This window comes from Oncorhynchus clarkii, chromosome 9, assembly GCF_045791955.1.
Source record: "Oncorhynchus clarkii lewisi isolate Uvic-CL-2024 chromosome 9, UVic_Ocla_1.0, whole genome shotgun sequence".
NCBI lineage: Eukaryota > Metazoa > Chordata > Actinopteri > Salmoniformes > Salmonidae > Oncorhynchus > Oncorhynchus clarkii.
Window position 1 is genome coordinate 26,457,280 of NC_092155.1, and position 18,255 is coordinate 26,475,534.

Below are 18,255 nucleotides of genomic sequence, written 5' to 3' on the forward strand. Positions count from 1 at the left end.
CATGATTTGAGTGTCGAATGTGTCAAGCCCAGGAAGTGCACACACTGAGTGGGGTCCAGAGAACTCTTTTCCAAGGTCATTGTTAGTCCCAACTCGGAGAGGTGATGTGAGAACATGGACGTGTATGCCAAGCTTGGCTTTCTGACACATGCCAATCATCTAAGTAGTTCAGGACCCTTACTCCTGCTTGGCAAAGGGGAGCTAATGCTGCTCTTATGAACATTGTGAAAGTTTTTTGAAGGAAAATCTTAAGTCTTTTCTGTGTGCTAGTAGAATTTTGATAAGAAAGCATGTGTCTTTCAGGTCCACTGTGGTGAACCAATTGCCTGGTTGTACTGACTGAAGGATGGTTTTGATTGGCAGCATTTTGAAGGGAAGTGCTGAAAGATGACGATTCAGACACCTAAGGTCCAAGATTGGACGTAGGACTTTGATTGAGTAGAACCCGCAGTTTGGCTGCAGTGGTTCTACTTATTCGATTGCATGCTTCTCAAGGAGCAAGGAGATTTCTAAGCAGTGTTTGCTTTGAGCAGGGTTGTGAGCTGTTGTTTTCAAGACACCCCTGAAGTGTGGGGGTCACTGACAAAATTGTAGTGCATAGCATTGTGTTAGAATGCATAACACCGCAGTTGACCTTTTCCAGCTGGAAAGGTGGTGCTCGAGGAAACGGGGTTGCGCTAGAGAGTCCGAGGCGCTGCGTGCTGTGGTGCCGAGGGGACGCGGCCTGCATATGGTGCACCTCTGCCTCTTTGGTGATGCTGCGCTCCACCTCTTTGGTAGGACTGAGAGTGTCTGTTCCTCCACTCCTGACAGGTGCAGCGTGATTCTGAATCTGGTTTCTTGGGATCCCAGTTGGGGCCCTTGGACAGGAGTAATGGTTTGCTGGTTGATGCATTCTAGGCTTTGGAATGAGGCGCTGAAGCTCCATCTTTGCTTCTCTGTCCTCCTTAGACACTTGGAGGAGGTGTGCCGCTGCTGGGCCAAATGTCTGGCCAGGTGATATGGGTACACCCTGGACTGCGCAAACCATAGGCGGCGCCGTGCAACTCACTGTGTTGCCAATGATTTTCCAACTATCTGAGCATTGTCGTTTAGGCATTAGATGAGCAGGCCTAACTGTAGACAGTTATTTAACGGTCTCAGCATCGTAGTTTGCGGAGCGGCGTACCTGCATCTCCTTTTGATATAAGGGCAGTCTTGCTGCTCAATTGCCAAGCCTAGCGGCTGACAATGTGCTGTCATATGTCCTGCGTAGAAAGCAATCAGATACCCTGCATCGTTTGTTAAGCAGCTCTTGGTCTGAACTGTGATGGAGAGTAGGTAGAACAAGAAAAGCAAATTACAGTGCCTTGCGAAAGTATTCGGCCCCCTTGAACTTTGCGACCTTTTGCCACATTTCAGGCTTCAAACATAAAGATATAAAACTATTTTTTTGTGAAGAATCAACAACAAGTGGGACACAATCATGAAGTGGAACGACATTTATTGGATATTTCAAACTTTTTTAACAAATCAAAAACTGAAAAATTGGGCGTGCAAAATTATTCAGCCCCTTTACTTTCAGTGCAGCAAACTCTCTCCAGAAGTTCAGTGAGGATCTCTGAATGATCCAATGTTGACCTAAATGACTAATGATGATAAATACAATCCACCTGTGTGTAATCAAGTCTCCGTATAAATGCACCTGCACTGTGATAGTCTCAGAGGTCCGTTAAAAGCGCAGAGAGCATCATGAAGAACAAGGAACACACCAGGCAGGTCCGAGATACTGTTGTGAAGAAGTTTAAAGCCGGATTTGGATACAAAAAGATTTCCCAAGCTTTAAACATCCCAAGGAGCACTGTGCAAGCGATAATATTGAAATGGAAGGAGTATCAGACCACTGCAAATCTACCAAGACCTGGCCGTCCCTCTAAACTTTCAGCTCATACAAGGAGAAGACTGATCAGAGATGCAGCCAAGAGGCCCATGATCACTCTGAAAGAACTGCAGAGATCTACAGCTGAGGTGGGAGACTCTGTCCATAGGACAACAATCAGTCGTATATTGCACAAATCTGGCCTTTATGGAAGAGTGGCAAGAAGAAAGCCATTTCTTAAAGATATCCATAAAAAGTGTAGTTTAAAGTTTGCCACAAGCCACCTGGGAGACACACCAAACATGTGGAAGAAGGTGCTCTGGTCAGATGAAACCAAAATTGAACTTTTTGGCAACAATGCAAAACGTTATGTTTGGCGTAAAAGCAACACAGCTCATCACCCTGAACACACCATCCCCACTGTCAAACATGGTGGTGGCAGCATCATGGTTTGGGCCTGATTTTCTTCAGCAGGGACAGGGAAGATGGTTAAAATTGATGGGAAGATGGATGGAGCCAAATACAGGACCATTCTGGAAGAAAACCTGATGGAGTCTGCAAAAGACCTGAGACTGGGACGGAGATTTGTCTTCAAACAAGACAATGATCCAAAACATAAAGCAAAATCTACAATGGAATGGTTCAAAAATAAACATATCCAGGTGTTAGAATGGCCAAGTCAAAGTCCAGACCTGAATCCAATCGAGAATCTGTGGAAAGAACTGAAAACTGCTGTTCACAAATGCTCTCCATCCAACCTCACTGAGCTCGAGCTGTTTTGCAAGGAGGAATGGGAAAAAATTTCAGTCTCTCGATGTGCAAAACTGATAGAGACATACCCCAAGCGACTTACAGCTGTAATCGCAGCAAAAGGTGGCGCTACAAAGTATTAACTTAAGGGGGCTGAATAATTTTGCACGCCCAATTTTTCAGTTTTTGATTTGTTAAAAAAGTTTGAAATATCCAATAAATGTCATTCCACTTCATGATTGTGTCCCACTTGTTGTTGATTCTTCACAAAAAAATACTTTCGCAAGGCACTGTATTTGTCCATACGGGGGAAATGGCCATAACCATTTTCACCTGCACCATAAACTGTAGCTAAGCAAGTGCACATGCTTGGCATAGCAGGGGTTCTGTCATTTGGTGTGCTCCAAGTGCATTGGAGCTCATGCACTCAGTCTTTGAAGAACTGAATTCATCAAACTTGGATGTGGATGCCATGGCAGGAGAAGCATTCTCCACATTGAGGTTTCTGCTTGCCCTCTTAAAGATTTCAGACAAGGATATTTTCTGGTCAACCATCACTGGGACTGAATGATGCTAGCGCAGTGATACATAGCATTATAATCATCATCAGAGTGCTCATGTGTCATAAGAGTGGGAGGCTCTTGTGGACAGTACGTCAGTGTCATCTGATTCAAAAACCACGCTCCGTTCAGAGGTAGGGGTTGGTTTTGGTACTGGTAGGGGAAGCTTGGCCAGGATGTGCTCAAGGGCAGACTCAATGGTTTCCATACAACTGTCTAGTGACTTAATATCCTTGCTCGCCTCAGTGAGTCAACATTTTACCAGGCGAGGATCAGTGATGGCATTTTATGGGCAGTGGATCATGAGTGGAGTGAGACCCGTCATTAAACCTGGAGCATTTAGAATGATCATTGATCTGTGAGACAGACACATCTGATGAGAATGTGTCTGCCTCACAGCTCTGCCCCCAAAGTGCGCAAGTCGAGATTTCAATGCTCTCGGTTTGAATTTCTAAGAGTAAATGCAAGTGCTGCTACCCTGTTACCCAAAGTTTGTGATCATCCGAGGCTGGGAGTTGTTTTTCACACTTGACATGGGTGGAATGACATCCTGTGTACAGCACTGAACCATTGTGCAAAGAACGGATTAACGGTAATAAAACAGATTTTGTCTCGGTGTATGCTTCGATTGCCTCGGTATCTGCTTTGGATGCTTCAAGAGAATTGAGACTCCTGTCTAAATATGTATCAAGGTGTGAGTTCGAAACTCCCAAGAGTGAACTGTCAGTCTTAGCGTTGGTGGACTTGGTCAAGAGAGAACCGGTAGCCTCCAGCACCACTGAGCTCCGTGATCACAGCAAAACTCCAAGCGAGGGATTGGTAATACTGGATCAACTGGCTGGTTTGGCAGTCAAGTGGGGACTGGCACGACACCGCAGGTCAACAAGTGCCAACAACAGCTACAACAAGCTATGTATGGCTAATTTAGCTAGCTAGCTACAAGCTAACTTCTGAGGTAAATTTAGTTCGCTAACACAAGGATGAAAAATGCCCAACAAAAAGCAATAAAAGTTAGCTCGTATGGGCAGGCACAATAACGAGAGAGAGGCAGATTAGATCAATTGTACTTCTCGCAGCACCTCCTCAAGTCATTGAAGAATCGTAACAGTTAGAAAGTAATCTAAAGGGGATTAATATCAATCTCGTAATGAAAAACGCAAATGTGAGAGTGAAGAAAAGACAGTAAGCATCTCAATCACATTGCGTGAAGGGGAGTTCCCATGGGTCATTTGACGACCCGTTACAAAAGCGAAAAAGAAAGCAGTCCAAGAAGAAGTGCAGTATTGGACCAACCCTTTTATTCCACTACATCTTTTGCTTGTTTCGTTAAATTTTTTGATTTCACTGCTTTCCATTCACTTTCACAACCTTCACTTGCTGCACTTTCAGCAACATTTCCGCTTCTCCAGCTTCAGCTAGCAGAGCCAGGCATAAGCAATGTCAATTTTATGAATATTCATGAGTCTCGACATGTTGGGTGATTGGTTGAGCCTTTTTGGGTGCGTGATGTCACACAGATGCTCTACAGAGCTGTGTGTGCTGTCATACCGCGTTCAAAACAATTGGGAACTCGGATATCTCTGACTTCTGACATCAGTGTGTTCAAGACAACTGGGAACTCTGGGAAAAAAATGGGAAAAAATGTTGCTCTGAATGGGAAAAATCCTTTTGAACGGTCATACAACTCGGAATTCCAAGTCGGAAACTCAAGCATCTTTCTAGAGCACCAAACTGAAGATCACGGACGTCAAGATTTTACCTCGTTTTTTTCAGAGTTCTCAGTTGTCTTGAACGCAGCACTAGTACTGACCAAACAAATTTGGGAACCCAGCTTCAGCGTGATCACCAAATTAATTGGGAAATAAATTAAGTCCTCACCAGCAAGCTACCATCTATTTTAGTTCCACTGACCAATCATTCAAAAAACGAGCCCACTAACTGTTATTTTTACCCTTCCACAAACGGTCTGGTGTGTGTTGCTCAGTACCCCTGTCTGCGCATTATGCCCTGAATATATTCTACCATGCCCAGAAATCTGTTCCCCAACGCTCTAGGCGACCAGTTTTGATAGCCTTTAGCCACACCCTCATACTACTCCTCCTCTGTTCCGCGGGTGATGTGGAGGTAAACCCAGGCCCTGCATGTCCCCAGGCACCCTCATTTGTTGACTTCTGTGATCAAAAAAGCCTTGGTTTCATGCATGTCAACATCAGAAGCCTCCTCCCTAAGTTTGTTTTACTCACTGCTTTAGCACACTCTGCTAACCCTGATGTCCTTGCCGTGTCTGAATCCTGGCTCATGAAGGCCACCAAAAATTCTGAGATTTCCATACCCAACTATAACATTTTCCGTCAAGATAGAACTGCCAAAGGGGGAGGAGTTGCAGTCTACTGCAGAGATAGCCTGCAAAGTAATGCCATACTTTCCAGGTCCATACCCAAACAGTTCGAACTACTAATTTTAAAAATTACTCTCTCCAGAAATAAGTCTTTCACTGTTGCCGCCTGCTACCGACCCCCCTCAACTCCCAGCTGTGCCCTGGACACCATTTGTGAATTGATCGCCCCCCATCTAGCTTCAGAGTTTGTTCTGTTAGATGACCTAAACTGGCATATGCTTAACACCCCGGCAGTCCTACAATCTAAGCTAGATGCCCTCAATCTCACACAAATCATCAAGGAACCCACCAGGTACAACCCTAAATCTGTAAACAAGGGCACCCTCATAGACGTCATCCTGACCAACTGGCCCTCCAAATACACCTCCGCTGTCTTCAACCAGGATTTCAGCGATCACTGCCTCATTGCCTGTATCCGCTACGGATCCGCAGTCAAATGACCACCCCTCATCACTGTCAAACGCTCCCTAAAACACTTCTGTGAGCAGGCCTTTCTAATCGACCTGGCCCGGGTATCCTGGAAGGATATTGACCTCATCCCATCAGTTGAGGATGCCTGGTCATTCTTTAAAAGTAACTTCCTCACCATTTTAGATAAGCATGCTCCGTTCAAAAAATGCAGAACTAAGAACAGATATAGCCCTTGGTTCACTCCAGACCTGACTGCCCTCGACCAGCACAAAAACATCCTGTGGAGGACTGCAATAGCATCGAATAGTCCCCGCGATATGCAACTGTTCAGGGAAGTCAGGAACCAATACACGCAGTCAGTCAGGAAAGCAAAGGCCAGCTTCTTCAGGCAGAAATTTGCATCCTGTAGCTCTAACTCCAAAAAGTTCTGGGACACTGTAAAGTCCATGGAGAACAAGAGCACCTCCTCCCAGCTGCCCACTGTACTGAGGCTAGGTGACACGGTCACCACCGATAAATCCATGATTATCGAAAACTTCAACAAGCATTTCTCAACGGCTGGCCATGCCTTCCTCCTGGCTACTCCAATCTCGGCCAACAGCTCCCCCCCCCGCAGCTACTGGCCCAAGCCTCTCCAGGTTCTCCTTTACCCAAATCCAGATAGCAGATGTTCTGAAAGAGCTGCAAAACCTGGACCCGTACAAATCAGCTGGGCTTGACAATCTGGACCCTCTATTTCTGAAACTATCCGCCGCCATTGTCGCAACCCCTATTACCAGCCTGTTCAACCTCTCTTTCATTTCATCTGAGATCCCCAAGGATTGGAAAGCTGCCGCAGTCATCCCCCTCTTCAAAGGGGGAGACACCCTGGACCCAAACTGTTACAGACCTACATCCATCCTGCCCTGCCTATCTAAGGTCTTCGAAAGCCAAGTCAAGAAACAGGTCACTGACCATCTCGAATCCCACCGTACCTTCTCCGCTGTGCAATCTGGTTTCCGAGCCAGTCACAGGTGCACCTCAGCCACGCTCAAGGTACTAAACGATATCATAACCGCCATCGATAAAAGACAGTACTGTGCAGCCGTCTTCATCGACCGTGCCAAGGCTTTCGACTCTGTCAATCACCATATTCTTATCGGCAGACTCAGTAGCCTCGGTTTTTCTAATGACTGCCTTGCCTGGTTCACCAACTACTTTGCAGACAGAGTTCAGTGTGTCAAATCGGAGGGCATGTTGTCCGGTCCTCTGGCAGTCTCCATGGGGGTGTGACAGGGTTAAATTCTCGGGCCGACTCTTTTCTCTGTATATATCAATGATGTTGCTCTTGCTGCGGGCGATTCCCTGATCCACCTCTACGCAGACGACACCATTCTGTATACTTCCGGCCCGTCCTTGGACACTGTGCTATCTAACCTCCAAACGAGCTTCAATGCCATACAACACTCCTTCCGTGGCCTCCAACTGCATGCTTTTCAACCGTTCGCTGCCTGCACCCGCACGCCCGACTAGCATCACCACCCTGGATGGTTCCGACCTAGAATATGTGGACATCTATAAGTACCTAGGTGTCTGGCTAGACTGTAAACTCTCCTTCCAGACTCATATCAAACATCTCCAATCTAAAATCAAATCTAGAGTCTGCTTTCTATTCCGCAAACAAAGCCTCCTTCACTCACGCCGCCAAACTTACCCTTGTAAAACTGACTATCCTACCAATCCTCGACTTCGGCGATGTCATCTACAAAATAGCTTCCAATACTCTACTCAGCAAACTGGATGCAGTTTATCACACTGCCATCCGTTTTGTTACTAAAGCACCTTATACCACCCACCACTGCGACCTGTATGCTCTAGTCGGCTGGCCCTCGCTACATATTCGTCGCCAGACCCACTGGCTCCAGGTCATCTACAAGTCGATGCTAGGTAAAGCTCCGCCTTATCTCAGTTCACTGGTCACGATGGCAACACCCACCCGTAGCACGCGCTCCAGCAGGTGTATCTCACTGATCATCCCTAAAGCCAACACCTAATTTGGCCGCCTTTCGTTCCAGTTCTCTGCTGCCTGTGACTGGAACGAATTGCAAAAATAGCTGAAGTTGGAGACTTTTATCTCCTTCACCAACTTGAAACATCTGCTATCTGAGCAGCTAACTGATCGCTGCAGCTGTACATAGTCTATCGGTAAATAGCCCACCCAATTTGACCTACCTCATCCCCATACTGTTTATATTTATTTACTTTTCTGCTCTTTTGCACACCAATATCTCTACCTGTACATGACCATCTGATCATTTATCACTCCAGTGTTAATCTGCAAAATTGTAATTATTCGCCTACCTCCTCATGCCTTTTGCACACAATGTATATAGACTCTTTTTTTTCTACTGTGTTATTGACTTGTTAATTGTTTACTCCATGTGTAACTCTGTGTTGTCTGTTCACACTGCTATGCTTTATCTTGGCCAGGTCGCAGTTGCAAATGAGAACTTGTTCTCAACTAGCCTACCTGGTTAAATAAAGGTGAAATAAAAAATAAAAAAAATAAAAATGATATAGCTATCCTCCTAAATGCAGTGGTCAGTGGATAAACTAGTTGGCTACTGCATGGCCAGTATGAACCAGCATGCTAGCTAGCCAGATATATTTCATTCAGTAACTATCTGTATAGTTTAAAGTTTTAATGTCACGTTCACAAGGTTCTATGTCGAGACTCATAAATATTCATGAAATGTGCCCCCCCCACACATCTGAACTTGATAGATAGTTCTAAACTTTAGACATATTTTGAACATATACTGTACCTAAGTTAACAACCCTCACGGAATCATTTTAATGTGAACCTTCATTACGCCTCTTCCAGGGAAAATCTGAACTGAACTTGAAATAACTGGATAGAATCCTCCTTCCTTCCTGCTTTTAGTTCTAAGCCATAGGCCCTTCTCCACAACTCATACCAATTTGTACTTATTTATGGGCCTCCATTTGTCCTTTATGTGGATGGAAGAGCATTGAGCAAAGGTGTAAGACGACCTGATTTTTTCCCAGTTGCCCTCACCATAGTGGGAAACCCCTGCTTCCATCCACTCCTTGGGCATCCACACCCTCTTCTTTCCAGTGATGATGCTATCTTCAAAGGCATATTAGGAGAGTGAGATAAAGATTCCTTATCACTCCACATTTCCCTTGTAACATTGCCCTTCTGGGGGTGGAGGATGCACACCCCCATGAGGAGCAGGTTTCTCTGCGAAGTCATCCAAATCACACACATCATCCTTGCCTCGTTTGCAATGCTTTTGAGTGGGTGAGTGGACGCTGTGCTCACCCAGCTGCAGGCACCCGCTCTTGAGAGGCAACGTATTCCTGTTGGGATCCAACAGGGATCCAAAATTTGGGATTTGTTGGGATCCAAAATTTGGATTTTTTTTTCTCTTCACAAAAGTAGTGCACTGGGCCTATATAGGGCCTATACAGACATCTGTAGCTTAGGTAAACACATTTTTTTTCAGCATCTCTGCTTTGGCAAAAAAAGGTAGTTGCCCATAACGTTGCACCTTATGATGTAAATGTTTGTGGACAGGGTTTGGTTCTTTCTGGATTCCAGAATGACAATCACAGAGAAAGGGACAAGGCAACAACTCTTACAATTCCAAACATTGAATCCTGCAAGATGAATTCTTGATCAAATAACCTTGTGCAGTATTAATTTACAAACCACTTTATGTAAACGTGCACTACCGTTCAAAAGTTTGGGGTCACTTTGAAATGTCCTCTTCGCTGTTGACGTTGAGACTGGTGTTTTGCGGGTACTATTTAATGAAGCTGCCAGTTGAGGACTTGTGAGGCGTCTGTTTCTCAAACTAGACACTTTCATTTACTTGTCGAAGAGGCGACTCTGGGAGGAGCCATGGTGGATTTACAGGAATAGCTCCCGTTGGACTAAACTCCCTTCTATACAGTCCCATCTCCTTCACCTGGATATTACCCACCCAACCCAAAGCTCGTGTTCTGTCTTCGCTCATGTTCCCAGTATGCTTGTAAAATCCCTTTTGCAGGATGAGACACCCCATGTCCCCTGTAATAATTAATTCCCAGCTGCTGTCTCATAATCTGCAATGGCATATCCCCCATCTCCACCTGTAGTCCAATGAGGTCCGGGCTGCCGAACCATACGATATACTGTCATAGACTATTACAGATCAGATCAATGTAACATACATGGTCCTCGATGAGGAACGCCCAGCTCCCGACTCCTTCCCCGTCAGATAGCGCATCACATTTAGCACCTTCTTACACTTTCCCACCACTCTCTCAATGTGTTCTGCACAGGTCAGTCTAGTGTCAAAGTTTACCCCAAGGAACCTGAAGGCCCCCACCCTTTCCAAGTTTCTCCCATATAACCTCAAGCATACCTCATCTCCCACCTTTCTCCTGGTAAAGAACACTGTTATGAGTTCTCTACAGAGAACCTGAATCCCCGCATTAATGCCCACCGCTCTACCTCCTCACTTGCTTCATATAACTTCCTGACTACGTATGGCACATTTCTTCCCCTCTTCCATAAGGCCCCATCATCTGCAAATAACGACCTCCCAATATCCGGCTGTACCTGAGAGTAAACATCATTGATCATGATTGAGAACAACTAATCACGCTCCCCCGTGGTGTACCGTTATCTACCAGGTAGCTGCCCGATAGTGACTTTCCCACCATCACCTGGATCGACCTTCCAAACAGGAAATCCTTTATCCAGTTGTTCGTTCTTCCTCCTACCCCCATAATATCAAACTTCATTAACAAACTTCATTAACATATCCACATCATATCATATGCCTTCGCCACATCAAAAAAGACAGCTACAACAGTCTCCTTGTTTACCTGAGCTTTCCTTGCTTCTAAGCAGAGCGCTGGGTCCATAGTTCCTCTTGCCTTCCTGAACCCACTCTGATGTGGCGATACTATCCCTGTGCTCTCCAGCATCTCCTTAATCATATGTTCCATAATCTTACACACATGTGATCTTAAAGCTATTGGCCGATTGCTTGTTGGCCTCGTTGGGTCCTTCTCTGGTTTCCGGATTGGTCCCACTACTGCCTCCTTCTAATTTCCTGGTAGTTTCCCCTCCTCCCACACTGTGTTGTACAACACCAAAACCTTATACAGTGCCTCATCACTAAGATGGGACAACATAACATAGCACACCTCATCTTTCCCAGGTGAAGTAAACCCAGCCTTACCTATTGTCATTTTCAGCTCTGCCATGTTAAATGGTACATTCAACACATTATTTACAGTCAAAGTCAGAAGTTTACATACAACACCTTAGCAAAATACATTTAAACTCAGTTTTTCACAATTCCTGACATTTAGTCCTAGTAAAATAGTCCCTGTCTTAAGTCAGTTAGGATCACCACTTTATTTTAAGAATGTGAAATGTCAGAATAATAGTAGAGAGAATGATTTATTTCAGCTTTCATCACATTCCCAGTGGGTCAGAAGTTTACATACACTCAATTAGTATTTGGTAACATTGCCTTTAAATTGTTTAACTTGGGTCAAACGTTTCAGGTAGCCTTCCACAAGCTTCCCACATTAAGTTGGGTGAATTTTGGCCCATTCCTGACAGAGCTGGTGTAACTGAGTAAGGTTTGTAGGCCTCCCTGCTTGCACACGCTTTTTCAGTTCTGCCAACACATTTTCTATAGGATTGAGGTCAGGGCTTTGTGATGGCCACTCCAATACCTTGACTTTGTTGTCCTTAAGCCATTTTTCAGTTTTCCACAACTTTGGAAGTATGCTTGGGGTCATTGTCCATTTGGAAGAGCCATTTGCGACCAAGCTTTAACTTCCTGACTGATGTCTTGAGATGTTGCTTCAATATATCCACATACTTTTCCTCCCTCACGATGCCATCTATTTTGTGAAGTGCACCAGTCCCTCCTGCAACACCCCCACAACATGATGCTGCCACCCCCGTGCTTCACTGTTGGGATGGTGTTCTTCGGCTTGCAAGCCTCCCCCTTTTTCCTCCAAACATAACGATGGTCATTATGGCCAAACAGTTCCATTTTTGTTTCATCAGACCAGAGGACATGTCTCCAAAAAGTATGATCTTTGTCCCCATGTGCAGCTGCAAACCGTAGTCTGGCTTTTTTATGGCGGTTTTGGAGCAGTGGCTTCTTCCTTGCCGAGCGACCTTTCAGATTATGTCAATATAGGACTTGTTTTACTGTGGATATAGATACTTTTGTACCTGTTTCCTCCAGCATCTTCACAATGTATTTTGCTGAGGTTCTGGGATTGATTTGCACTTTTCACACCAAAGTACATTCATCTCTAGGAGACAGGACACGTCTCCTTCCTGAGCGGTATGACGGCTGCGTGGTCCCATTATGTTTATACTTGCGTACTATTGTTTCTACAGATGAACGTGGTAACTTCAGGCATTTGGACATTTCTCCCAAGGATGAACCAGACTTGTGGAGGTCTACAATTTTTTTTCTGAGGTCTTGGCTGATTTCTTTTGATTTCCCCATGATGTCAAGCAAAGAGGTACTGAGTTTGACGGTAGGCCTTGAAATACATCCACAGGTACACCTCCAATTGACTCAAATAATGTCAATTAGCCTATCTGAAGCTTCTGCTTAAAGGCACAGTCAACTTAGTGTATGTAAATGTCTGACCCACTGGAATTGTGAAACAGTGAATTATAAGTGAAATAATCTGTCTGTAAACAATTGTTGGAAAAATGACTTGTGTCATGCACCGAGTAGATGTCCTAACTGACTTGCCAAAACTATAGTTTGCTAACAAGAAATGTGTGGAGTGGTTGAAAAACGAGTTTTAATGACTCCAACCTAAATCTATGTAAATTATGTAAATTTCCGACAACTGAACATCCTCCCTCCTATCCAGCACTCCAGGATGCTCCTCTCTGGTTCTCTCTCTGCCCCTCCTCTGACAAATTTGCTGAGCTACGCACTTGGACAAACGCTTTGGCCATCATCTCTGCCTCCTCATCTGTTACTGCCACATCCTTCCCACTCGTCAACACTGGATAATCCCACTCCCTTCAGACCCTACTTATCCTCTTAATCATCCCCCATACTTCTCCTACAGGTATCACCCTTCCAATGGTGTCCCAGAACCGACGCCAACATGACCTCTTTGTCTGACGGATAGTTCTCCTCTTCAGGGTCTGGGCCTGCTTATACTGAATCAGATGTTGGAAGGTGTGAGTCCTTTTCAGTACTCTAAATGTTCTGTTCCTACTCCTCCGTCCACCATGGGACTGCTTTCCTCCTCCTCCCTGATCTCTTAGGTATAGCCTCAGTAGCTGCCCCCACTAACGCTGTTCTCACCCAGTTATTCATATTATCCACATCCCCTCCCATATCCACCCGAGCCATCACCTGCTCACTCAGCTCCTGAAACTGATCCCACTTTGCTCTTCCAAACACCCACCTGCCTACTCCGTCCACTGACAACACATCCTCCATCAAGCCTACTGTGCATACCATGGGGTAAAGACCACTCCCTACTGTCAACTCCTCCCATACCTCTCACTCACAGTTTCCTGCCATTGCACTAGATACCAGCGTGAGGTCCAAGGCAGACTCTTTCCCTGTGGCTACATCAATCCTGGTCCCTCTGCCATCATTCAGGCACACCAGATATTTCATTTCTAGCATATTTTCCATCACTTGGCCATTTCCATCCATCCATCCCCCCAGAGCGTGTTGTGGGAATTAAAATCCCCACACCCCATTACCTTACTTCTATCCTAGCCCTCCACCCTCTCCACCACTTCCAGGTCCAATATCTGACACGGTTTATAGTAGTTCACTACCACTACCACTACTCTCAACCACACCTCCAATACCTCTGCCTAGCATCCTGTAGGGAAGTCCTTGCATTATGAAGGTGGCACATCCCCCTCCCCCTACATCTCTGTCCCTACTCCACATTCTGTTTGAGCCATGTTTCCTGCACACAAATCACATCAGGCTTGGCTGGCATATCTACGATGAACTGCTTGAACTCCTGCCCATTAGCTAACAGCCTTCCATTGTAGTACTACCACCATAACTAAGATCCAGTAATACATGACTCCACCCTCAGCTAATTGAGGTCATCTCGAACTTCTTCCAATGTCAACCCTGTCATACTCAGATGTCTCCCAGCAGCTTTCACTATTAGTTGAATCCTTACTGTTTTAGACTCTACTTTAGCAGTGCTATTGACAGCTCCTGCTATGAACATCACCAGCTTTCTCTTATCTATGTACAGTATACCATATCGTCTCCCATCTGCCCAGTAATCCCCAGTCTCGATGCTCCTACCCATCTCTCCTTTAAACCTATATCTCCCTGGACCACCCTCACTGCCTCATATGACACCCCTCTCTCCAATCTCACTTGTTGCACCTCCACTGCCTGCTTCATAGTCTCACACCCACTATATGCCACACTATGAGTACCCCGACAGCTGCAGCACTTTGGTTGTACACCATCCCCACACATACCATACTCAAGCTCCCCTCCACACCTGGCACACCTCTTTTTCTTTTTACAGGCTGTTGCCACATGCCCAAACCTCTGGCAGTTATAACCTCTTAAAGGCTTCGGCACATACGCCCTCACATAATAACGTATATATTCTATCTACCCTAACTCCACCCCTTCCTGCTTACAACCTTTGAACATCCACTAGAACGCCTCCTCTCAAATTGACTCTTACCTCTTTAATGCTAACACTCACAGGAACCCCTCTTATCACCCCTTTAATCCACTGCTTCCCTGCTTGATCAGTTCAGCTGCTCGACACCACCTTCACTCGGAGAGCTTTTTCCCTCTGTGCCATGTCCTTACAGAACACCAACAAGTTCCCATCTCTTAACAATTTAGCATTGACAACTTCCCCCAATCAACTATGTTATAACAGCCGTCAACCTTATCGGACTCATCTCCCCCAACTCCCCTTTCCTCCCTAAATTTCAGAATCACTTTATGCTCCCAGCGCGTCTTGCACTTTATCGGCACTTTCTACCTCCGAACTGCCTCTATTTTTAAAAATTTAACTAGGCAAGTCAGTTAAAAACAAATTCTTATTTACAACGACGGACTTCCCCGGCCAAACCTGGACGATGCTGGGCCAATTGTGCGCCACCCTATGGGACTCCCAATCACTTCTGGATGTGATACAGTCTGGATAGCGCTAGAAGCTATGTTGCTCTCCATAAATGTCCTTTTCTGTCTCCATAGACCTCTCGCTCCCCTTCAAACCCTACTCCCTCCTTTATTTGTACCACTATGCTCCATACTTGCTTCTCCATCACTATCTCCTACCATCCCTGACCCAGTCACAGCACAGCCGAGCTGAAACACTGAGTAGTTTGTTTATGAACGATTGATCACGAGCCACAGCTTTCCAAACAGTCAACCAGTTCGTGCCAAAGTTCCACAAGACAGGAACGGGGTTCATTGAACTGCTGGTAATTCTACCTGTATAACAGAATGCTCACTGCTCTCCAGATCCATGAAATCGTATTTATATAGGACACACTTGTATCAATCAATCACTTCATAAATAATGTAATTCCATTTGCTACATTGATAATGTCATGGGTTGAAAAGGAATGGCGTGATTAGGGCTAATAACCAGATGCTTTCTGGGGGCATGGAGTTTTTCCCGACACGAGCTGATCGCCTTGTGTTGAAATGTACATTTAATGCACTCGCACAACTTAATTATTCTCCTAAACGCAAACTTCCATGTTCCATCTAATGTCCAGGTAATCTCTCGTAAACGCAAGACTTTAGTTGGGTTAACCGAGATAAATATCCAGCTGATAAAAGCTAGTCATGATAATTTTCAGATTTGAAGAGGAACATCAATGTTTGAAGAAGGCAGACGAAGAGGTACCACACGCGGTAACCAACATTCTTGCTATAACGTTAGCAAGCTGTTAAGCCTGTAAATAAAGTATGTTGTGGGAAGTGATGCAAGGAACAGAAGCTGGAGGATTAATTTTAATACAAGGTCAAATATACTTGTCTGTGGTCACCATATTGTACAGTTGGCTAACTAAAAGCAATATTTTCAGAACCACTGGCAGTAGTTTACTAGCGAACATTTGCTTTTGACCGATTATGTGAATTACTCTGGTCGACACCTGAAAAGCTACATAAATACAGTACTTAAACGGTACATCACTTTTCCATGGCACGAGTATTTTCATTGTGTTATCTTGTAACGTTATTCATATAGTTTGTGTTGTGCATTAATATCATTCCAATATATTGTGTTTCAGGAAGGAGGTACAGTAGTCCATGTATTGGGGTTCGAGGCCAGTGAAGATGAACTCAAAAAAGGATTGGACAGAACATCTGCACAGAGGTGACTAGAAACAAATCAGAAACTCCTTAAATCAGTCCTAGCCCACTTCTGCATGTTTTTCCACTTTGAAAATAGGCTGCACTTTCACAATGTCGACTCAGATCCTCTTAGCTGGACTGGAAACTCACAATTTACTGTCCATCAGTTCACCCTAGAGAACATAGGCACTCTTCTCAAACAAACACCTCAGGCCAAAGCAGTGACACATTGTCTCTCTCTCATGGATTTTGAGGCATCGTGACCCTGCTGTCATATGCCAGAGACTTTAGGCTCTCAAGAAAGGTTTGTCATGGTATTTATAATCAGTGTCATCACCGGGCTCCAGGGACCAGAAGACTGGGAGCTAAACTGTCTTAGCCATTTTATGCCGATAGTGTTGTGTGTCTGTTACCAGGAAGAGATATTCAGCATCAATGAGGACCTGCCAGTTACAATACAGAGCAAACTCAGTCATCCTGGATACACAGGGATGAATGCAGACAAATCTGAGCTGGCACACCTGCATTATTTCTGACATGTACTATATGAGAAGGAGAAGGAATAAGCCAATTGTGTTGTATGAGTCTCTCGTCTTTCCCCAGGTAGATCCAACAGCCAACCTGACCTTTAACCTCCACCTGTCCGATACAGAGAGAGAGGCCAAAGAAAAACTGCTGCTTCCATTCGACTTCAGGGAAGAGAAGTGAGATTTATTTCCACTGTGATTCCACCATCCATGCCTTTTCTCCCCAAACTGTCTTGCTACTGTCCTTGCTTGCTGCTGTCTGAATAAGTTGCCTCAAGTGTTTATTGAACTCCGCATTTGTCTTCTTCCAGGAAGTCAGCACTTCTGCACCTGGGCCTCAGTTCAGGACGGATCCTGTATGAGCCTGATGCCAATGATGATTATGACCCGATTATGACCCGGATTTGATTTGATTTGAGGACCCTGATGATGATCTTGATTTCTAGAGGACAGGCTACTATCCATGAAAAGCAGTGTCCTAAGCCCTTACAGTTAATGCCACATCGGACATTTACATGCCGGCAACCAAAATAATAGCCTGGGTTCCTGCCTGAGGTATTTATTTTACTTTCTCAGAGGAGATTTAAATTAAAGTCTAACAGAATACCAGGTTTACCGAATGCCAGTTTTTGCAGTGGAGGAATGTGGTTAAGGTGGAGTCCGTGTAAGTAGACAAGAGAGATACTGCTTGTTACAGAAATCAATTCAGGAATATTTCAGCAGAAGACTGAATGATGCAGAGAACAGATGCCTACAGTAGATCTATGACAGGTATCTGTTTAAATCTAGCTTCAAATAAAGGGTACTGTTTTCAGGTTGTCTTATGTATTTTTTTATACTAGCACATTTGTAATGCCTCAAACTGACACCTTTTTGTACAGTATGCTTGCACTTCTGTAGTTTCTACCGCTAACCACTGGAGTGTGAGCTTGAGTCTAGTGACCACTAGTGTTTAGAGTCAGACCCAACTCACTGTAATAGAAGCCACATGAAATCACAGACTTGTAAATAAACCTACAATTGTTTATTGTAGAGTCTTGACAATTTTATGCCAGAAAGGAGCAACTGAATTCCCTAAACAGGGAAACACTTACTGCACCTGTACATAGCCCACCTATAATTTAGCCCAAACAACTACCTCTTTCCCTACTGTATTTATTTTATTTTATTTATTTATTTAGCTCCTTTGCACCCCATTATTTTTATTTCTACTTTGCACATTCTTCCACTGCAAATCCACCATTCCAGTGTTTTACTTGCTATATTGTATTTACTTTGCCACCATGACCTTTTTTTTGTTGCCTTTACCTCCCTTATCTCACCTCATTTGCTCATATCGTATATAGACTTGTTTCTACTGTATTATTGACTGTAT

General features: G+C 44.6%; 1 pseudogene; it reads left to right on the forward strand.

The window, feature by feature from the left end:
- The first annotated feature begins 15,963 nt into the window (after nt 1–15,963).
- LOC139417518 (elongator complex protein 5-like) lies at nt 15,964–17,288 on the forward strand (annotated as a pseudogene).
- The last annotated feature ends 967 nt before the right edge of the window (nt 17,289–18,255 follow it).